We start from the raw sequence: 24,312 nt of genomic DNA, 5'->3' as shown, positions 1-24,312 counted from the left end.
TACACTGGGAGGCAGTGGTGTACCATGGTCTGCCTTGAAATATTCCCAGTTTGTCCCTCCTGACACACCGTAGGCTCAGTGTTGCCAATTTAGCGACTTTGGGATGTAAATGTTGGGTGTTTTTTCCTCACTTTTTGTCTCTCCCACGACCTTATTCCTCTCTCCTACAGCGTCCATCACAATTACATGCACATGGCCAATTATGCAAATTAGCGACTTTTAGGACAGCCAATAGCTACTTTCCTTACTGAGGAGTTGGGCAACACTACTAAAGACGGTGGAACCAGCGGAACAATTTTTCTTTTTCTGTCATTACAGTAGCCCTACTCAGCGGAATTAACTTCAGGAAAGCTGTCGAAAATGCCTTCAATAAAAGAGTTTAACTTGAGTTACGATATAATTAATGAACATGATACATTTTCCGAAGGCGACTGTATATCTGGAAGAATTACTTTGGAGTTAATAAAGGAAACCAAAGTGGAAAGCCTTTTCATCAAAGTCAAAGGGGACGCAAATGTCAATTGGAGTGTTGACAATGATGACAACACTTACTCTGCTCACAACAGATATTTCAAACTGAAGAAAATAATGATTAATGAAAATCCTCAAGGTAGGAGGAATGGTCTTTACTCAGTTAACTACAGGCCTAACCTATCCGTAACCCCAACCATAGTTTGGCCATGCGCCGCGCAATATTTATCGCGCTCTTTCAGGTGCGTAGCTTGCCCAGCGCGTTGGGTGAGCGGGATCTGTAGGCTACGTATCCAAAATGTAGAGTCACGCAGCTGTTTTTCTATTTGAACCAGGCGATTGGTCAATGTTAGCCAGATCTCGATTTTTTTTTTAATGGGTTCATTATGGTAAATTACTAATTGGATATTATGTTGACCCCTGCGATTTTTGTCATAGGCAACATACTCCCCCCTGGTATCCATATCTATCAATTTAGCCTCCAAATTCCTGAAGGGTAAGTGGGAAAGCAAGTCAAATTCATACAGAAAAATTCTATGCTGTCTTTTAAATCAACCTCCATGTACAAGTTATGCCTGTTGATTACATAGATTCAGCAGCTTAAGGTATGTGTCACTGTTTTTATATTACAGAAGCATGCCATCATCCTTCGAGGGTCCTCATGGGAAGATAGTGTACAAACTGGAAGCCAAGCTGGTCAGGGGTTGGCTAAAGACACGCGACTTAGAGAAGGAAATCACCTTTGTCTCCAAGGCTGACTTGAACCATGTCCTACTAATGGTGTGTTAACTCTACTAATCTAGTCCTTTTGTTATTCATCACATATATGTGAATGTGGATGGATGGATGATGGTGTTATTCATCACATGCTGTATGTGTGAAAGTGGATGAATGGATGTACAGATCCCGGTTTGTTTTCCTTGTGTCATACTAGTATAGCCATGGGGCGGCGCACAATTGGCCCATCGTCGTCCAGGGTAGGGGAGGGAATGGCCGGCAGGGATGTAGCTCAGTTGGTAGAGCATGGCGTTTGCAACGCTAGGGTTGTGGGTTCAATTCCCACGGGGGGCCAGTATGAAAAATAAAAAAATAATGTATGCACTCACTAACTGTAAGTCGCTCTGGATAAGAGCGTCTGCTAAATGACTAAAATGTAAAATGTAAATAATGTAATCTCATCCTGCTTTCCAGTCTCCTCAGCATGGTGTGAAGGACAAGTCAATGGGTTGTCTTACCTCAGGACATGTCATCATGGATGTCCACGTTGAAAGGATGGGTTACATGCCAGGTAATGTACAAGTGTTGTTTCAGAGCCCTCTGTGTAACATAAAGCATGTTGCCTTTTGGCACCTATTTTCTGTTGAATAAAATTGCCAATTCAACAGTTTAGTTCACAATCTCACTGGATAAGAGCATAGCAAATCCACACTACCTCCAAGAAGTGTCCTAAATATACAATCAACTTTCACTTGCAAGGCTTTGTCAAGATAGATTAATATCTTCAACATTCAGTAACTCACCTGTGCTGAAGCACTATTGTGTTGGTCATTTGGAATCTCAGATTGTCTTTAAAGGGGAAGTTCAGGATTTTACAACTTGATGTTAGATTGGTCCCAACCCTGAAAGTCTATGGGCCAGGAGAAACTGTAATCCATGGTTTGGTTTCATTTTAACAGCCACTACAAAATTAGCTAGAGTTGGTTAAAGTTATCTGAAGTTAGTAGTGGGACTGTTTAGAGAAAACCGAACCATGGATTATAGTTTTTCCAGGCCCATAGACTCCTTTCAGGGTGAAGAACCACCTAAAATCAAGTTGTAAAATCCTGAACTTCCCCTTTTATTTTCTGGGTGGATTTTCCCACAACAGGTGAGACGGTGAATATCTGTGCAAACATTGAGAACAACTCCTCCCGTGACCTTAAGCCCAAATTCAGTCTGAAGCAGAAAATGACTTTCATGGCTTCTGACTGCACAAAGGTAGAAGAAGAAACAGTCTGCAAAGTGGTCAGGGAGCCTATCCCATCCAAAACCCGACAAAGTGTTGCCGGGTCATTGAAGATACCCGCTGACCAGGACTTGACCATCCTGAACTGTAACATCATAACAGTAGAGTACATACTAAAGGTACATCCAAAAGTCGGTACAATCACTTCATATTCCTGACTAGTATTAGACAAAAACATATTTTGGGAGATAAATTCCCAATATTTCTCTTTAACATGCTGTTTGTTTTACAGGTATACTTGGACGTTCCTCTTGCCAAAGACCCTGAAGTCAAGTTTCCATTGGTTATTATCCCTTCCTGCTTTCGGTCTGACCTATCACCAGGCAGACCTGTCCTCGGGTTTGAAGAATTCGGGAAAGCGGGTCCAAGCAACAGTGACTTCCCTTCTGATACAGCCTTTGGACCATATCCTCCTTCCTTTGGTCCAGGGGGAGGCCTATATCCGTCTGTCCCGCCAGTGTACCCTGAACCTGCAGCCATGGGAGGAAGTTATCACCCTGACCCACAACAACCATACCCAACTGGCCCAGTTTTTCCTCCACCTACATTTAATACATCAACCCCAACAACGCATCCACCCCTCTCTTCTCAAGAGATAGACCAACCCCCATCGTATGGTTCCCTCTTCCCTCCATTTGCACTTGAAACATCTCACCCTAATACCCTATAAAACACTCATTTTTGACAGATGTGAGGCCTTTTAATTTGTGCTGCTATAAAACTACCTACCTGTTGCAATAATCAACATTGTAGTAGGTTTGTAATGCCATTGTTATGTAACCCATAGCCTTAACTGAACAGCTATACTCTCTCAAAGACTTGTCTTTAAATAATAATGTGTCAATCCAAATAATCCATTATGTGACTGCGGCAAATGAGAACAATAATCAGTAAAGTTACATCTAAGAAGCTATGCAAAATTGTAGATGGTTCAGACTCCAGACATATAACATCTGTATGGCTTTAAATGCAATTGTTGTTGCCATTGACCAAGTAAAGTGATTGTTCAGATTCAGTCTTAATCACCTGCACTGTTCAATAAATATCACACGCCTGATCTTCTGACTCCGTCTCAACTGTTGCTGATCAATGCCCAACTAACTAGTACACCCAAGTAATATTGCACAATGTCCATACACATTCTGTCAGTGGTGTACTACATCTCGCTAAAGTCAGCTTGTACCTTTGCTGTTTAGGTATTATGAAGGAGTGCAGTAGAAGCTGATCCTCTGATAACAGTCTCAAAATGGTTTGCAGGGAGGGGTGCTGGCTGCCTCACTCTTATGACCCTCATGGCAATTTGTGCCAAGCGGGCAATTTGAGATTTTAGTTGGACTTGGTTGGATTTTAGTTGGTTTAGCTCCACACCTAACCTAGGCCAGTGCTTTCCCCATACAGTAGCCTAATCCCTAATGGATATTTAAAAAATTATCTCAGATTCACACATTAGGCTACACTGGATAACAGTACAGTCGTTTTACACTGGTCATGTCTAGATGGGATACAGCTTTTGTCAAATATGACCTCAAAAGTTGCATTTTCGCTAACCCTAACCCTTTAGCTAACCTTAAACTAATTATCCTAATCTGCTACGAAAAGTCAATTTTGACCAAAGCTGTCACTGGGAGGCAGTAGAGTACCATAGTCTGCGGTATATCCGTGTGTACAGTCCCACGACTATGACATCACTATTTATGAGTAGGCTAAGCTAGCGAAAATTAGCTTCAGAAAAGTTCATGTGAAGCAGTCGAAAATGCCTTCAATAAAAACGTTTAACTTGAGTTACGATGTTATTAATGAACATGACACATTTTCCGAAGGCGACTGTATATCTGGAATAATTACTTTGGAGTTAATAAAGGAAACAAAAGTGGAAAGGCTTTTCATCAAAGCCAAAGGGGACGCAAATGTCCATTGGACGGAGCGTGCAAAAGACCGCACCAGGACTTACTCTGCTCACAATAGATATTTCAAATTGAAGACGTTTATGATTAATGAATCTCCTAAAGGTAAGTCCAGGCGACATTTTGTGTTTTTAATCGTTTACTATAACCTACCCTACCCTACCCTACCCACCCCAATCTTTATACCTCAATGACCCCACCCCGTGTATCCTGGCCGCGCCATGCACAGGCGCGATGTCAGTTATCCAATTTTTGAAATGATAAAGTGTACTCAGTGTTGGGGGAGTAGTGAACTACATGTAGTTCAATAAACTAGTAATTAGATGTGCTAATCACAACTGTTTATGCTTTGTATTATTATTCCGTTGCCACCTGCGTAAAAGCTATCAACACCAAAACAACTTAAAAACGTGCAAACGTCCTGGTCAGGTTGCTTGAAAAAAACACTTTTGATGCTACTAATACTTTTCACACTTCAACCATATTTGCATAAATCCCAATGCATTTCAATGGTCAAAGACTTGAATGGGAAACATTCCGGTCGTAACTAGTCTTCCACTGTTTGAGATAGAAACGCCATTCAAACTTTAAAACGTGCAGACCGGTCTGGAATAGGTTGTGTAAAAACGGGTAGCTGGAGCCATCTGTGCGGTTGGCTGTAGGTGCCCTCACCTGCTAGTGACAATGCTGATTCTACTTTGGTCTCACCCCACTACAGGCGATCCGGCAAGAACCAGGCAGATGTGTCCATATCCAGAGTTTTATTTTCTAATTCACCACCACACATTAGCGCACACACACACATCGACGTGATCTGTGGTTCTATAAGGAAAGGAAAATATAAGTACATATTAACAGCGATAATACAGCTATACAATTGGAACTGTAGGATACATAGCCTAGATAAAATATCATTGCAGACACATATTCACACACATACAGATATGATGTCAACATCTTGGCGGAGAGAGAGGCTAATTACTGCTGCCAGTCACGATTTATGGCATTCTCTCTCCAGCCAGCTAGATATCTTATCTAATAGGCCATAAATCAAGTGCGCGTGCTGGAGCGCTCCAGGCCTTCTAGAATCTTATACTAACTTTATCTGGCATATAACACACTCTCTTCCAGTAATAGTAACATGCACCACATACTCATAATAATAAATACAACTATGCAATAATTACAGTAACTGGCAATTATGTACATTGAGGATGATATGCTTTAGCCAAACAACAGGTAAACAATGCTAGCATAAGCTAATGGCAGCACCAACACCTTATAGATGTAACACTATCAGTAGCAAAATATTACCCCTAATCAGCATAAACAATCCTCAACAATATAAAGGCCAAATGTACATTGTGGATGCATGCACAACACTTCTAGATTAAAACACACTGATAATTTGGTCGGCAGCCAAACTTGAATCTTCATCTGCGACAATGACAGCCACTCTGACCTGGAGTGGGAGGGATCAGAGTCCAAATGTGCATTCGGGCACTCTGATTGGTGTAAACCAAGAGGCTGTGACAGACAGCTGAGAAGGGGAGAAATCACCCTAATGGGACTGTGGGGAAAGTCATGTGCACAGGCATGGCCTTTTTTACAGCCGCCCCTGGATTTACACACATCTTAAAGGCCTCCATGTGGTCTTAGTCCTGAAAGGGACTAGTCCTATCCAGCAGGACAGGCAGGGCAGAGGGGAAGACCAGACAAGGTGAGGTTCAGTCCTTCTGTGCATCTGGCCGAACTACAAGGGCAGCTGATTGCGAGTGTCACTTTAGAGAACCATGGGGGCCAGTAGGGTGCCAGCTCAAGTGCATGCAAGGGGCTTAGGGGCCGCCCCGTGAAGGAGGTGCATGGAGAGGCGGGAACAGTCCTGGACCACCCCATGTGTGGTGGAGGATCTTCTGACCCAGCTGGTGCAGGGTCGCTGGGGGCCCATCCGTTGGCGCTGAGTACGATGCCTGAGGCTGGCCACGGCTGGAGGCGGTGGCTCGCCTACTGCGGTGGAGAAATGTGGCACGCCTGCCACAAGTATCATTGGCAACTCACTGGCTGCTGCTGGGGTTGTTGACTCTCTCACCACTACTGGCTCCCCTGGTAGAGCATGTGGGGACCCCTGGCTGAGGCCCATCAGGGATCCGGAGGCAGGGGCCAGTTTGTCCCTAGAGACGAGGTCAGGTGATCTCCCATGTGGGAAGGGCTGACTGTTTGCAGACTGAGGCTGGGGGCTGTGGACCAACTGAGGTCAGAGGCTGCAGGCCTAGTTAGGCAGAGAACCTATAGCCTGACGGAGCAGTGGACTCATGGCCGACTAGAGCTGGAGACAGCAAAATTGGAACGGCTGAAGGCTGGGAGCCTAGTGCTGATAACGTTGGGGCTGCCAGAGAAACTGCCTGGACCTGACAGGGAAACTGACTCTGGACCTGAGAGGGAGAATGACTCTGAACCTGACAGGGAGAACGACTCTGAACCTAACCCGGGAGAATGACTGAGGGCTAGGAGAGCAGTAGAGCTCTGGGCTTACTGGAGAAACTGGTACCTTTGAGCCTAGCAGGACAGGAGCCTGATGACTCACCTGGGCTAGGGTCTGAGGACCTAGTGCTAGGGACTGAGGGCAGACGAGGGATGAGGGCTGAGAACCCAGCACAGGTAACTTGTGGCTTAGCAGGGCAGGAGGCTCAAAGGCTGGTGGGCTAGGGTGATGCAGGCTGACAGTCTGGAGACAGCAAGCCTAGTGCAGCAAACTTAGGGCCGAGCAGGGCAGGGGGCTCTAAACCTGACGGGCTAGGCAAATGCCTATCAAATAAGGCAGGGGCATGTAGAGTTCTGTAATATTTATCATAGGTACACTTCTACTGTGAGAGACAGAATCCAAAAATCCAGAAAATCACATTGTATGATTTTTAAGTAATTAATTTGCATTTTATTGCATGACATAAGTATTTGATACATCAGAAAAGCAGAACTTAATATTTGGTACAGAAACCTTTGTTTGCAATTACAGAGATCATACGTTTCGTGTAGGTCTTGAACAGGATTGCACACACTTCAGCAGGGATTTTGGCCCACTCCTCCATACAGACCTTCACCCACCCCAAAATGGGGCGCTAGTGAGAAAGCCATGGAGGAGGTTACGTTTTTTCCGAGCTCCTGCTGAAATTGCATTTATTTAATAGTTTCTTTGCGCTTTGACCCAAAAAGAAGTAGGAAACACAGCCTTTGAATGACATGCTTTACTTTGCTCAACTTTTATTTTTGTTTTAACGCGTAAATGGCACATAACCTGCAAAAGTTTAAGTTCAGCGGATTCACTGACAAAAGAGACAACACTAGGCCCAAGACGAGGAGCTTGAGTTCTTCAACAAGTGGGAGCAGCGGCTCCTCCCCTCAGCTCGGCGAAAAAATGGACACAGAGGATTTGAAGGCCGAGATTCTTGCTGCCCTCAGAGCGGACATTTCATCTACACTCAAGTCAGAGCTCAAAGAGGTGCTCAGTGAGGACTTCAATGTTATTAAGTTAGAGTTACAATTAGTCAAGTATGAACTCGTTAAGCATATGGCAACGGTTCGCACTGAACTGGATACAGTAAAGAAAACCGTCTCCGACATGGAACAAGGCTTGGCAACATGTTCGGACGACATGACTACGCTACAAACCACGGTTAAGAAGCTCAAAACTGATGTGGCTAGCCTTAAGGAACAATGCATAAACTACACTACTACCAGGATTGTATTGATGTGCCAGAGAATTTGGCCCACTTCGATGCAACGGCGCACCCATCTCTATCTTCCCAGACTATGCCCCCAGCGTTGCCCGTGACCATGCCTCTTTCAAACGATGTCAAGAGTCTGCTCCTTGGGATGGACCGACGTTCAGTATGGTGCGGCTTTTCCTGCCCGGCTCCGTGTAACATACAACGGCACCGAGAAGGAGTTCCAAGACCCCCATAAGGTGACAGCCTTTGTTAAGGCGAATATTCTACCGAGGTCAGACAAAGCAAATGACTGAATGTTCACCTATTTTGCGATTAGGTCTCTCTTTTTTAGATATATCGTTGCCAGTGGCATCAGTTGTTGTTATTATTAGGTAACGTTAGTGCCTTTAATGCTGGTGAGTCAATTCTCCTTTTGTTTGATGTTTTATTTTATTACAATGAAGCTGCTCATTTCATTTGTGGATGGTACCTGTATCCAGGGTAGATAAAGCACAGTTCTATTATTAGGCTATGTCTTTTCTTTTCGTTCGAATTTTTTTTTTATTGAACACACAAGAATGGTGTATAGGTACTTTGTAGAAAAGACAAGTATGCAATTCTTATATAAACATAAAAGAGCAGACAGATACAAAAAGACCCAGAGTTATAGGTACAAAATAAATGATATAAAATAAGATAAGATACACAGAACAAGGACAGGTAAACAGAAAGAGGGCAGATGTCACCCCCCATATCCAATTCTCCATCAACCCCTCCTTCATCATCCATCAACCCTCCCCACTGCTCGGGTGACGGGGCAAGCACATGCCACCCAAGGGTAGATTAAAATATCACAAGTGAGAGTGCATTGAAATGTACAAATTCACAGCGCCGAATGGTCCAAATAAGAGAGGAGAGGTTGCCAGATTTTGATAATTTATTGCTCAGAATATATCGAGTTCTTTCTAAGTGTAGCGTGTTTGCCAAATCGCTGAGCCATCATTTGGTAGAGGGAACTTCCTTCGTTTTCCAAAACAACAAGATTTTGAAATTAAATGAAACTGTAAGAAATTAGTTGTTTTTGGGGGTTGGTTAATCTGTTTAGGGTTTTGGACACTCCCAGGATGATCAGAAGCTTGTCTGGGTCAATTGAAGTCTCCAGAATTTCAGACAGGATCCTAAAAATTCCACACCAATAACCATGCAAGTTAGAGCATAGGGCAAAGTAGTGGAGTAGTGTACCCTCCGCAGCATGACATTGATCACACATAGGGGAGGTATCAGGAAATATCCTATGCAGCTTAGTTTTGGAATAGTGTAATATCTTGAATTGTATGAGATGATGTCTGGAGTTAATTGAGCAGGTGTGGATATACTCCAAGCTATCTTCCCAGTCTGGAGTTAATGGAGCAGGTGTGGATATACTCCAAGCTATCTTCCCAGTCTGGAGTTAATTGAGCAGGTGTGGATATACTCCAAGCTATCTTCCCAGTCTGGAGTTAATGGAGCAGGTGTGGATATACTCCAAGCTATCTTCCCAGTCTGGAGTTAATTGAGCAGGTGTGGATATACTCCAAGCTATCTTCCCAGTCTGGAGTTAATGGAGCAGGTGTGGATATACTCCAAGCTATCTTCCCAGTCTGCTACAGAAATGTCAGTGTCTAGCTCTTCCTCCCATTTTGCCTTAATGGCATCTGTAGAAGGTGTGCTAACATTCTGTAGAAGTTGTGCTAACATTCTGTTGAAGGTGTGCTAACAGATTGAAAAGCGTCATATCAGTTTGCCTGAGGTGGGACACATTTTGATGCATCCGTCAAACATGGAAGGTTTAGCATTTCCAAATGTAGGAAGATGTTTTCTAACATAGTCTCTAATCTGTAGGTATCTGAAAAAGTTACATCTGGGAAGATCATTTGCTTCCCTCAGAAAATCAAAGGAGGCAAAGGTCCCTTCTATATGTAGATCCCCTATGGTATTGATCCTTAGCTCTCCCCATCGCTCAAAGGCGTTATCAAGGTTAGAGGGGGCAAAGGAGGGATTCCTTGCAATAGGAAGCAGGAATGATATTGGTCTAAGGTCAAAATGGACCTTAATTTGCTTCCAGATACGGACTGTTCTATGTATAATAGGATTGTTACTATAAAGTGGACAAAATCACAGCGCCAATAGAGAAGGGGTAGCAATCCTCATGCTCCATACTAAGCCAGCTGGGTGACGGATGTGCGTCATCCAGGTAAAACGTAACAGCACGGAGGTTAGCGGCCCAATAGTAAAATATAACATTTGGGAGGGACAATCCTCCTTCCATCTTGGACTTACAGAGGTGTTTTTTACCTATCCTGTGTGTTTTATAATCCCAGATGAATGGATTGATAATTGAGTCCAGTTGTTTATGAAAGGACTTAGGTATGAATACCGGGATGTTCTGGAATAGATAAAGCAGTTGTGGGAGGAAGACCATTTTAATGGCATTAATTCTTCCGAGCAGGGAAATTGGGAGAATTCTCCAAAATTGTATGTTTGCCTTGAGTTTTTGCAGCAGAGAGGGGAAATTCTCTTTAAATAGAGAGGAGTATTGTTTGGTAACTACAATTCATAGATAGATACATTTATCTGAAGATAACTTAAATGGAAGAAGTTCTAATCAAGAGGGGTTTTGCAACTGTATGGGCATTAATTCGCTCTTGTTCCAATTTATTCTATATCCCAAGAAGGTACCAAACAGGTTAATAAAATCAAGAATATCTGGAATACTAGATTGTGGTTCCATTACATAGAGACATCTTATTTTTTTTGTCATTTAGCAGACGCTCTTATCCAGAGCGACTTACAGGAGCAATTAGGGTTAAGTGCCTTGCTCAAGGGCACATCGACAGATTTTTTACCTAGTCGGCTCGGGGATTAGAACCAGCGACCTTTCGGTTACTGGCACAACGCTCTTACCCACTAAGCTACCTGCCGCCCATTTTGAGTATCTTTAGTATTATAGCCATGTATTGTTGCGTGCGATCTGATCGCTTGAGCGAGAGGTTCAATGGCTAGAGCAAAAGGCAGAGGTGACAGTGCACAACCCTGCCTTGTCCCTCTATAAAGTTTAAATCGGGGCAACAATGATTGGTTAGTGAGTATTCTCGCACAGGGGTTCCTATATAGAAGCTGGATCCATTTTATGAACCCATCTCCAATATTACATTTCTGTAGGACCTTAAGTAGATAGGACCACTCAACTTGGTCAAAGGCCTTTTCGGCATCAAGAGATATAACGGCAAGGTCCACGTTGGGTAACCTCTGAGAATACATAATGTTGAAGAGGCGCCTGAGATTGAAGAATGAGTTTCTGTTAGGGATAAAGCCGGTCTGGTCCGAATGGACCAATTTGCCCACTAAAGTGCTAAGCCTGTTAGCCAGAGTTTTTGCTAAGATCTTTTGGTCTGTATTGAGGAGAGATATTGGTCTGTATGACCCTACTTCTTCTGGATCTTTACCCTTTTTATGTATAACTATCCAAATCCAAAGTAGGTGGGAGAGCTCCATCCTGATTGGCCTGAACAAACAGTTTGTGCAAGTAGGGAGAGAGAATTTTGCTGAATGTTTTATAGAATTCACCAGGGAATCCATCTGGGCCTGGGGCCTTGCCACTTTTTAGAGATTTAATTGTTTCTCTAATTTCTTCAAGAGATATTTCCTTATTCAGGAAGTTAGAATCTTCCTGGTTCAGGGCAGGGAGATTACAGTCCTCCAAAAAGTTTTGCATAATTAAGGTGTTAGGATCTGCATTAGATGTATATAGAGTCTCGTAAAACTGACGGAATCTGTCATTGATGTCCTTGGGGGAGAGTAATTCCCCAGTTGCAGATTTAACTTTGTGAGTCATTCAGTCACTCTCAGTTTTTCGAAGTTGTCTGGCAAATAATTTGTGTTTGTCATCAACCTCAAAATATTTTAGTTTGGCATAGAGAAAAGATTTAGCCATTTTAGCTGAGAGAATCCGATTTATATTCAAATTTTAAAGCAGATATTTTTTTATGTTTCTCCATAGATGGATGACTAGCATTCTCCCTATCCAGTAATTTTTCTCTGCTTTGCCTTCTCCTGGCAGCCTGAAAGGAGATGATACAGCCTCTCAAATAAGCCTTCAGTGTTTCCCACAATACTGCTGGGGAAGTCTCTGTGTTGTCGTTGGTATCAAAGAAAAATGTAATTTGGTCTTTAAGATGTTTACAGAATGTCGGTTCTGTGAGGAGCTGAGGATTAAACCTCCAAACCCTCTCGCTTGATACGATGTCACCCAATCTCAGGGAAAAGGTGAGTGAACTGTGGTCAGAGATTATAATATCATGATAATAATAATAATATGCCATTTAGCAGACGCTTTTATCCAAAGCGACTTACAGTCATGCGTGCATACATTTTTTTTTTTTTGTGTATGGGTGGTCCCGGGGATCGAACCCACTACCTTAGCGTTACAAGCGCCGTGCTCTACCAGCTGAGCTACAGAGGACCACTTTACAGGTATAAGGGAGTAATTTAGCATCAACCAAAAAGTAGTCAATTCGGGTATAAACATTGTGAACATGAGAGTGAAAGGACTATTCCCTACCTGTAGGGTTGGAGATCCTCCAAATAATAATAAATAATATGCCATTTAGCAGACGCTTTTATCCAAAGCTACTTACAGTCATGCGTGCATACATTTTTTTTTTTGTGGATGGGTGGTCCCGGGGATCAAACCCACTACCTTGGCGTTACAAGCGCCGTGCTCTACCAGCTGAGCTATATCAAATAAGTTAGAATTTATTATGTACAGTACCAGTCAAAAGTTTTAGAACACCTACTCATTCAAGGGTTTTTCTTTATTTTTACTATTTTCTACATTGTAGAATAATAGTGAAGACATCAAAACTATGAAATAACACATATGGAATCATGTAGTAACCCAAAAAGTGTTAAACAAATCAAAATATATTTTATATTTGAGATTCTTCAAATAGCCACCCTTTGCCTTTATGACAGCTTCGCACACTCTTGGCATTCTCTCAACCAGCTTCATGAGGTAGTCACCTGGAATGCATTACAATTAACAGGATTCAGAAGCCTTCTCAAGGTTCCACAATACTCTGGCCCTGCGAAGCAACCGTTCGAATGGTGCTCTCGGTTTTGGTGTCCAGTTCAGCAATAGCAGCCTTGAAATCCTCAGCAATAGCAACACGTAGTTCTCCCAGAGCCAGGGTAAGTTCTGAAAGTGTCACGTTTGGTGGGGAGGAGGCCTCCGATGAGGATTTCTTACTTGACATGTTGACATAAAAAGTTACACTATTGTATTCAAAATATACTTATGGTGTAAAAAGTGCGGTAAATTAGGTGAAGTTAGATTGTTTCGTAAAAAGTTGCGGGAGCCTCTCTCAAACACAGTCGTTCGCTCCAACATGCTAGCTCCGCCCCCGCTATGTATTTTCTTTAAAAATACTGCTGCTAGTGGTATTGCTGTAAGATGTGATTTTATAAAATGTTTTATACTTTCTTTTAAAACAGCCTAGTTTTGGGTTGTAAATAAGTATTTCTTATTTATTTATTATGCTCAACTTGTTTTAAATCCTTCACTATTTCAGCAGGGCTCTCTACTCTATAGGTTTAGTGTTCCCTACTACAAGCACATTATGTGTGGATATCTTTCAGCAGGGCTCTCTACTCGATAGGTTTAGTGTTCCCCACTACAAGCACATTATGTGTTGATATCTTTCAGCAGGGCTCTCTACTCGATAGGTTTAGTGTTCCCCACTACAAGCACATTATGTGTGGATATCTTTCAGCAGGGCTCTCTACTCGATAGGTTTAGTGTTCCCCACTACAAGCACATTATGTGTGGATATCTTTGCTTGGGCATTAGCGGTTACTTTGTTCCATTAGGTGACCATGGTGGGTTTTCTTTTTCATACCAGACTTCAGAGTATTATTTGTTTATGTTTTTAATTTTTCTTCAACTTTTGGGTTTTCATTTGCTCTTTTTGAGAAGAAAAAAAATTAATGGGTCAGTTCTTATTGTAATCTGGCATTTATCCTTTTCCCACCTGACTTTACATGGCTAGGCCTAAAATCATGAGAGAGACAGCTGGTTGCTCGGTCACTTTTGCTGTAATGTTAAATCTTTAAATCACCAAGTGAAACGTAAAAGGGTTCTTGCGCATTTAAATCAACTTAAAGTAGATATCGCCTTTTTTCAGGCGACGCATCTCCGCACTTTCGACCACTCTCCTTTAAAAGGAGGGTGGATCGGTCAGTCATATCATTCCAATTTTCATTCTAAAACTAGAGGAGCAGCCATTTTAATTAGGAAGAACATACCGTTTGCAACGTCAAGTGTAGAGACAGACTCAGCAGACCGTTTCATTATTGTAGTAGGAAGACTGTATAGTACACCTGTTATCTTAGCTAACATTTATGCACCAAATTGGGATAACAGTTAATTCTTCACAAATGTATTTTCTCAATTGCCAAATATGGATACACCACCTAATACTAGGCGGTGATATGAATTGTGTACTGTCGCTACCGCTGTGTCCCAGGAAGGAGGAACCCATGCAGGTCAACATTCCCAATCTACACCACTGCCATGTGATTTCTGCCCATGTCCAAGCCCACCGCCATCTCCATGTAAAGGCTGCTTTCCAGACTTTTGGAATGGTATTACTCGCCAATGAAAGATTTAATATATGAGTGAGAGGGGCAGCAATGATCTCTGCACCAATGTTTAGAAAATAAGGGTTCAATTCATCTGGGCCAGCCGCTTTCTTAATATCAATAGATTTGAGTGCCTTTACAACTTCTGAAAGCTCAGTCTTGGTAAAATGAAATAGATGAACAATAGGCCGGCATACGGCAGTTTCATTCACAGGTCAATTTCATCGGAAGACCAGAGGAGTTCATGTTAGCATTCATGGATTTAATGGTTTCCCATAATTTCGTTGGGTTATTGAGGTTTGCCTTGGTAGATTCGTAATAGAAGCTAGATTTGCATTTCCATATTAACAAGGTGCACTTATTTCTCAGTGCCCTGAATAACTGCCATTCAGCCTGGGAATTACCCTTTCTGCCTTTGGCCCATTGTGTGTTTCGTTTATGGATAAAATCAGATAATTCCCCTGTAAACCAGGGATTGTCTCTACCTCTTACCCTGTACTTTTTGAGAAGGGCGTGTTTATCACAGATAGTAGAAAACATTTAATGAAAATAGGAGAATGCCTCTTCGATGTCTGGAATAAGCACAATCCTATCCCAGTAGCATGCATAAAGTTCATGCAGGAATGCTCACAGAATTGCGTAAAATTTCGTTTGACTATGAACTGAGGGGGCACTTTGGGGATGTTAGTGTCTAATGCAAGCAACTGCACAATGATCACTTAAATCATTAGGGTAAATACCAACGGCTGAGTATTTATGCGGATTGTGGTTTAGAATAACATCAATATGTGTTGCCTTAGAGATGTATTTTGGATGGAGTGTTGTGACTGCATTTATAATTTCAGTAAAATTCAGTGTATTGCACAGTCCTCTTGTGGCCTGGGAGTTTGGAGATAACCAGTCCCAGTTTAAATCACCCATGAGGACCATTTCATTTTCCCACCAACCACGCATCAGTTCAGCCAGAGAATCCAGGGATTCAACTTTTGCAGATGGAGGTCTATAACATCCTATCAAAGCTAAGTTCACAGCTTTCGATAACTGCAGTTTCAATGCTAAAAACTCAAACTGTTTTGGTTTAGATAAAGACCTTAGTTCAGTAACCACATACATGTACAATGAACAACACAGAAGCTTTTCGGCATGTTTTGTTATTACTGTATAACAAAAATAAATAGACAACGAAGTTGCCTCTTTTACAATGGGGGTCAATGTGAAATAATGTTTGTTTTCTCCATTTTGTGGGTGTGGTCGAGGGGAATTCCTTATTATTACCTGAATATCGACTCGGACCAACTCAACAAAGACAGTACAGTATGAAGATAAGCAGAAACTGCTTCTTTAATAGAAATCCCCAATCACACTTGTAGGCGATGTCATGGCGACATTGGCTAGCTAAGCTCATGCGCAGAAACACGTCATCATCATGATGAGTTTTCAAGGCGATACCGCTTCTCCAAGGACTCTGTAATGCAACTGGAAAGAAAGGTTGGACCATCCATTAAGCATGGGAGTGATAGGAACACGGCTGTACCCCCACTACTTCAGCTCTTGGTGACCCTACGGTTCTACGCAACTGGATGTTTCCAGATGGTGGATGGGGACCTTTTTGGACTCCACAAGTCAACCGTCTGCAGGATTGTAGTCAGTGTCCAGTGCTATTGCCAGTCTGAAGAATCAGTGCATAAGGTTCAAGCCTACAGAGGAAACTACAGCTGGATTTTGCAGGAGAGATTCCCAGGTGTACTAGGGGCAATAGACTGTACACACATTCTTATTCACAACCCTGGTGGTGAGAATGGAGAACTATTCCGTAATCGGAAAGGTTACTGCTCCATCAACGTGCAGGCTGTCTGTGACGACAAAGGTCAGCTCACCAACATCGTAGCTAGATGGCCAGGATCCACCCATGACAGCAGAATCTTTGACAATAGTCGTCTGTGTGCAATGCTGGAAAGGGGGGCATATGAAGGCCACTTACTAGGTGACAATGGATATGCCTGTCGTGGGTACCTTATGACTCCTCTTTTAAACCCCCTGACACCTGAAGAGAGAGAATACAACACCTCTCATATCCTGGCAAGAGGTCTCATAGAGAGTTTTTGGAGTGTGGAAAAAAAGATTCCCCTGCCTAAAGGAGGGGCTCCGCACGAAGATGGACACTACACTGACAATCATTATTGCAGTGGCAGTTCTGTATAACTTTGGCAAGAGACAAGGAGACAAGCTACCTGAGGAGGCTGAGGAGGTCCTACCTGAGGAGAATGCAGAAGATGGCCAGGTGCAACATGCTGCCAATGAAAATGGGAATGCTGTGAGGAGAACCTTGATTGAGAACAATTTTTCAGCCTAAGGTGTATATAATGTAACATTGGTAACATGTAAAAAGCTATATTATATTTTGATCGACACAAACAATTCCTATTTAGGCTATCTGTATTCAAATGTTTTATTTAGACTTTGTTATTCTCAATACCATACAGGGTGGAACTGGAAGCACCAGAACACAAGTCACACGTGGTCCTCTGTAGCTCAGCTGCTAGGGCATGGCGCTTGTAACGCCAGGGTAGTGGGTTCGATCCCCGGGACCACCCATACACAAAAATGGATGCACGCATGACTGTAAGTCGCTTTGGATAAAAGCGTCTGCTAAGTGGCATATTATTATTATTATATTAAGAGTGGGGACAAGACTGGAGGACACCAAATTGCTTGGGAAAGCATTGTTTTAATAAATCATTGTTTTAATAAATAATTGCTTAAATAAATAAAAAGATCAGCATTCTTTACACAGTGGGCATTTGTTTCCCTGAAGCAGTTTCTGTTTCTGAATTTGCAGTAGCGCTTTTTGTAAATTCAGGACCTCAATCTGCAGTAGAGTTTTCTCTCTCCAGCTCCAAAACATCAATATGAGCTTGGTTCATGTCAGTTTTGGGGCGTTTGCTTGGCCTGTCTGGTGTTTTGCTGCTGGTGCAAGATCCAGGCACTGCTATTTCTCCACAGCACATGGTGTCAGCTCAACTAAAGGAAAGGAAAGACAGGAAATGAACTCATTATTAGTAGGCTATTTACATACAGCCTTGGTACGAATAATGATGTTATGCAACATGCTGTAATGGGCCTGATAACGGTAACATTGTAGTGAAGTAGCATTAACGTTAGTTTTAACGTGCATTATAGTCATTGATATTTACCAGTTATTTATGCTTACTAAATATTGGTGGGTCGAGTTGTCCGTCGTCATCATAGGGGTTAAGGAGAGGGGCAAACTGCTGGGGAATCATCTCGCATAATCTTCTGGGAGAGAGGATCAATTCCCTTGGACGGAGGTCCCCCTCCGGTCTGAAATAGACCCCGCCTCTCCTCTGCCGCATCCTTTTTTAGCTTTCGCTTTTAAGTTTTTCCAGCATTCCTTCATCCGATGGGGGTCCCTCTTCTCTTTAATCCGTGTCGATCCATTAAATCTGTCGCATAAAATGGCCCATGTGTCTTCCTTCTTTTTGACAGTCGTGTTGTCTGTCTTTTTATCCTCCAGTACGTTACTAAATTCCTCCATCAGCTCCGACAAGAGGTTTTTTTCATAAGCGGATAAATTTGAACTTCTTTGATGTGCCATGATCAGGTGGCTAGCGGACAAATAATAAATGGCTAAATAACGTTAAGTAATGACAATAAATCATAATTTATGCTGGCTAGCTTGGTTTATAAACTAGCTAGCTACAGTAGCTAAGGTTAGCTAACAAATTAGTTTTCTGTCTAGTACTGGTAAATAACAGATTTTATTTCAAATCAGCCAACCCATGACAACCTTTCACGATGGAGTTGCAGTAGTTCTACATTGTTATTATTTTATCAAGGAACAGCAACTTTGTGGCCTCATTTGTCAAGTAGGCTAGCTAGTTCGTTTCAACTCACCAAATACCTCATATATTGGTGTAACATGTCACTAATCATAGTTTAAAACCTTTAATCATAGATTTACAGATCCAAATTTAAAATTAAGTGGTGCAACACATCTCTGCTTAATTATAAACCTAGATTTACAAAACCTAGATTAGCTCTAATCCTAGATTAATTAAAGCCATGTTGGTGCAACCCACCCATAGAGTTCAATATTTGGATAATCGTTGTGATTGGAGGATAGCTGTGAGGGTGATCGAATCAGGATCAAGTCCTCTGTTCTCCTAGAGCTCATTAATGATATAATATTCATATTTGAAGATGGCAGAAAGGCCAGTCTCTTTGGCAATGACAAGGAGTGGAATGTTAGCTAAATAGACTGATACTCAGGCTAGAATGTCTCTGCTGTAACCAAGAAGCAATTGCTCTTGATATCTAGCCACTTTGCTAGCAAGTTAGCAAACAAAATGCAAAGCTGGAGCCATGAGCTGGATATCATTATTTGACACATTTTAGATTTCTTACAGTTATACTTAACGTATAGTTATAAGCAGTGGCGTAGCATGCACCCCCGCAGCCCCCACGGTAAATCGCCCAAGACTAGATTTGATATGTCATTCTATGATTAGGCCCATAAATGTTTTTGGTGTGTGCACACATAGGAGGTCCTGTACCAGGAAGAAATTAAATCTACTTTCACCCCTGCTAACACATAGCCTATGAAAACCCTATTATTAGCATTGCTACTACTAACATTACTACTGCAATCACTACCACTACCACTACTACTACTACTATTTCACAACCAGAAATACTTCAAGACTAGCAAGCACACCATATTTACTTCAGTAAATGTGATTCTTTAGTTTAACTAAATTTAGTAGTAGCTTGGTGGTAGATGAACTAAATTAAAATCTTGGTAGTGTTTTCAGTAGTTAATTAGCCTACTTTTTTTGCCACGTAGAGGTGTAGCTAACTACTGGAACTAGTACACAATTTCATCAGCTGTTGTATAATATTATATCAAACACAGGAAAAGGGGTCGTTTTAGTGTAGCTTAACTTCCTCCAGTGTGAAGTCATTGGTAACTTGGTAAACTCTATTTTCAGAGTAGCTTCCCCAACACTGAAATTACTCATTGGGTTGTTATTGTGTTGACCACCGCCATTTCTGTTACAGACAATATACTCCCCCCTGGGATCCATAGATATCCATTTGGTTTCAAAATTCCTGAGGGGTAAGTGGAAAGATAAGCCAAATTCATAGTCAAATTAAACGTGTTTGATATAGGCTACAGATTGGACATATTGTTGTTTTATATGGTATGTATCACTGTTTTTATATTACAGAAGCATGCCATCATCCTTCGAGGGTCCTCATGGGAAGATAGTGTACAAACTGGAAGCCAAGCTGGTCAGGGGTTGGCTAAAGACACGCGACCTAGTGAAGGAAATCACCTTTGTCTCCAAGGCTGACTTGAACCATGTCCTACTAATGGTGTGTAATCTGTGCTACCATAAAACTTCAATTAATAGCCCAGGCGTTTATTTGCTTCAATCACAGAACACAACCAGCGCTTATTAGAGCCAGGCGTCTATTTCCTTAATGCAGACAGCTTTTGCTCAATAAAATGTTGAAGACTACCACACTGTTTGTGACCAGTATGACCAGTATAAACATTATAATAATAATTCCATCGCAGATCAGACTTTCAAAGACTAGGCTGACTATCATACACCCCCGATTTCACACTTCAGCACCATTCTCTCACTTGTTGCGCCCCTTTGTGCCTTGTATCTCCGGTAGTTGAGCCGACCATGTCAAATGACACTGCTGTCTCGTCCAATTATGTTGCTCTCCTTTATCTTCTTTATGGTACTCACTGAAGTTCACTCATAAACAATTCATTTAGACCCAGTGTTTATTTGAAACAGGCGTTTATTTGCTGAAATGTGTGCCGATGCCCGTCTATTAAAAAAAGGGACAGGCGGCTATTTGAGACTCAGCGTTTAATTGAAGTTTTATGGTAATCTAGTCCATTTTATTATTCATTACATGTGGGAAATAGGATGGATGGATGTAAGGTGTTATTCATCACATACAGTGGGGGAAAAAAGTATTTAGTCAGCCACCAATTGTGCAAGTTCTCCCACTTAAAAAGATGAGAGAGGCCTGTAATTTTCATCATAGGTACACGTCAACTATGACAGACAAAATGAGAAAAATAAATCCAGAAAATCACATTGTAGGATTTTTAATGAATTTATTTTCAAATGATGGTGGAAAATAAGTATTTGGTCAATAACAAAAGTTTCTCAATACTTTGTTATATACCCTTTGTTGGCAATGACACAGGTCAAACGTTTTCTGTAAGTCTTCACAAGGTTTTCACACACTGTTGCTGGTATTTTGGCCCATTCCTCCATGCAGATCTCCTCTAGAGCAGTGATGTTTTGGGGCTGTCGCTGGGCAACACGGACTTTCAACTCCCTCCAAAGATTTTCTATGGGGTTGAGATCTGGAGACTGGCTAGGCCACTCCAGGACCTTAAAATGCTTCTTACTAAGCCACTCCTTCGTTGCCCGGGCGGTGTCTTTGGGATCATTGTCATGCTGAAAGACCCAGTCACGTTTCATCTTCAATGCCCTTGCTGATGGAAGGATGTTTTCACTCAAAATCTCACGATACATGGCCCCATTCATTCTTTCCTTTACACGGATCAGTCGTCCTGGTCCCTTTGCAGAAAAACAGCCCCAAAGCATGATGTTTCCACCCCCATGCTTCACAGTAGGTATGGTGTTCTTTGGACGCAACTCAGCATTCTTTGTCCTCCAAACACGACGAGTTGAGTTTTTACCAAAAAGTTCTATTTTGGTTTCATCTGACCATATGACATTCTCCCAATCCTCTTCTGGATCATCCAAATGCACTCTAGCAAACTTCAGACGGGCCTGGACATGTACTGGCTTAAGCAGGGGGACACATCTGGCACTGCAGGATTTGAGTCCCTGGCGGCGTAGTGTGTTACTGATGGTAGGCTTTGTTACTTTGGTCCCAGCTCTCTGCAGGTCATTCAATAGGTCCCCCCGTGTGGTTCTGGGATTTTTGCTCACCGTTCTTGTGATCATTTTGACCCCACGGGGTGAGATCTTGCGTGGAGCCCCAGATCAAGGGAGATTATCAGTGGTCTTGTATGTCTTCAATTTCCTAATAATTGCTCCCACAGTTGACTTCTTCAAACCAAGCTGCTTACCTATTGCAGATTCAGTCTTCCCAGCCTGGTGCAGGTCTACAATTTTGTTTCTGGTGTCCTTTGACAGCTCTTTGGTCTTGGCCATAGTGGAGTTTGGAGTGTGACTGTTTGAGGTTGTGGACAGGTGTCTTTTATACTGATAACAAGTTCAAACAGGTGCCATTAATACAGGTAACGAGTGGAGGACAGAGGAGCCTCTTAAAGAAGAAGTTACAGGTCTGTGAGAGCCAGAAATCTTGCTTGTTTGTAGGTGACCAAATACTTATTTTCCACCATAATTTGCAAATAAATTCATTAAAAATCATACAATGTGATTTTCTGGAATTTTTTTCTCAATTTGTCTGTCATAGTTGACGTGTACCTATGATGAAAATTACAGGCCTCTCTCATCTTTTTAAGTGGGAGAACTTGCACAATTGGTGGCTGACTAAATACTTTTTTCCCCCACTGTATGTGTGAAAGTGGATGGTTGGATGTACAGATCCCGGTTAGGTTTCCTTGTGTCATACTATTATAGAACATAATGTAATTTCCTTATCCTGCGTTCCAGTCTCCTCAGCATGGTGTGAAGAACAAGTCAGTTGGTATATTCACCTCAGGACATGTCACCATGGATGTCCACGTTGAAAGGATGGGTTATATGCCAGGTAATGTATCAACATGAAGGGCTAGAACTTGATACTGAAAAATATGCTCTGTTTCAGAGGGACTATGAAACGAGCTCTCATAAGTGTCCTGATCACACAATTAACTTTCACATACAAGGCTTAGTCAATATTTATAATGCCTTCAACATAACTGTACAGGACCTGTGCCAATGCACTGTTGTGTTGGTTATTTGAAATATCAGACTGTCTTTAATTTTGTGGTGGCTTCTTCCACTCTAGGTGAGATGGTGAATATCTGTGCAAACATCAAGAACAACTCCTCCCGTGACCTTAAGCCCAAATTCAGTCTGAAGCAGAAAATGACTTTCATTGCTACTGGCAACACAAAGATTGCAGAGCAGACAGTCTGCAAAGTAGTCAGAGAACCTATCCCGTCCAACACCCGACAAAGTGTTGCTGGGTCATTGAAGATACCTGCTGACCAGGACTTGTCCATCCTGAACTGTAACATCATAAGAGTAGAGTACATACTAAAGGTACATCCAAGTGTCAGGACAATCACTTCATATTCCTAGTATTAGACAGAAAGGTAACGCTTTAACGATAAGCTTTATGCTCAAGTGATGCATATTAACTTGACATTCGTAGTCACTAACACACGGATCTCCCATTGACGGTAGTGCAAAAAGGCAGGTCAGGCATGTGCATCTCAAGTTACGATTTGGCTAAAGAGATTTTGATGAATTCCCAATACTCCTCCTTAACATGCTGTTTGTTTTACAGGTATACTTGGACGTTCCTCTTGCCACAGACCCTGAAGTCAAGTTTCCATTGGTTATTATCCCTTCCTTCTTTCGGTCTGACCTATCACCAGGCAGGCCTGTCCTCGGGTTTGAAAAATTCGCGAAAGGTGGTCCAAGCAACAGTGACTTCCCTTCTGATACAGCCTTTGGACCACATTCTCCTGCCTCGAGTCCAGGGGGAAGCCTATATCGGTCTGTCCCACCAGTGTACTCTACCGCTGTAGCCATGGGAGGAAGTTATCACCCTGACCCACAGCAAACATACCCATACCAAACTCGCCTGTTAATGCATCCACCTCCAACTGCGCCACCATTTCATGCACCCCTGACTGCCCCGATGATGCTTTCACACACCTCTCCTCAAGAGACAGACCAACCCCCGTCGTATTGTTCCCTCTTTCCTCCGTCAGCGACTGAAACATATCACCCTGATACACCATAAACACTCATCTTTGACAGACGCGATGCAACTGATCCACTCCCAGTGTGTCATTGTTGCACACACCAACAGACCTGTAAACAGTATGTTAGTGAACGAACAAAATGCCAGGTTTAAGTCAGTGTTTCAAGTCTATATCATTTGTTTGTGTGTTTTGAACCATAAAGATTTTTTTTTTTAGACCTGCTTTTGAGTTCTGTCTTCCAGGATTTGTGTCTGATGCAACATTTATAAAAAATATATTTTTTTTTAATGTAATGCTCAGATCACTCATATGGTGCCTTCTTGACTGCCTTTATGAATTAATGTAAACGTAATTTTTTTGCAAACATTTTTTGACTCCAGGTTTGCCACCACAGTGCCCTTCATTTGTTAATGCAAAATGCATGCAGCATTAATTGCTCAGTATTGTTGTGATTTAAACCCCTGTACCAGGACACCTTTGCTAACACACATTTGGTACCAATGATGTATTCACTGAGAAAATACAGTATTGCACTACTACTGCTGTTGTTGTTGTTTAACTAATTAAATATATCACAGGAGG

General features: G+C 42.1%; 1 pseudogene across 1 annotated transcript; it reads left to right on the top strand.

Annotated features, from left to right (window-relative positions):
- The first annotated feature begins 264 nt into the window (after nucleotides 1–264).
- On the top strand, nucleotides 265–24,312 carry LOC311140878 (annotated as a pseudogene). The gene is made up of 12 exons (XR_014615510.1): nucleotides 265–610; nucleotides 910–967; nucleotides 1,104–1,251; nucleotides 1,663–1,759; nucleotides 2,339–2,595; nucleotides 2,709–3,125; nucleotides 4,146–4,485; nucleotides 19,842–19,899; nucleotides 20,012–20,159; nucleotides 22,466–22,562; nucleotides 22,803–23,059; nucleotides 23,307–24,312. The product of XR_014615510.1 is annotated as an uncharacterized misc_RNA (transcript).

The sequence above is a fragment of the Coregonus lavaretus genome (genome assembly GCF_964263955.1).
Source record: "Coregonus lavaretus genome assembly, chromosome: 14".
Classification (NCBI taxonomy): Eukaryota; Metazoa; Chordata; class Actinopteri; order Salmoniformes; family Salmonidae; genus Coregonus; species Coregonus lavaretus.
Note: the sequence above shows the minus strand (reverse complement) of the source record. Positions and strands in the feature narration are given on the sequence as shown.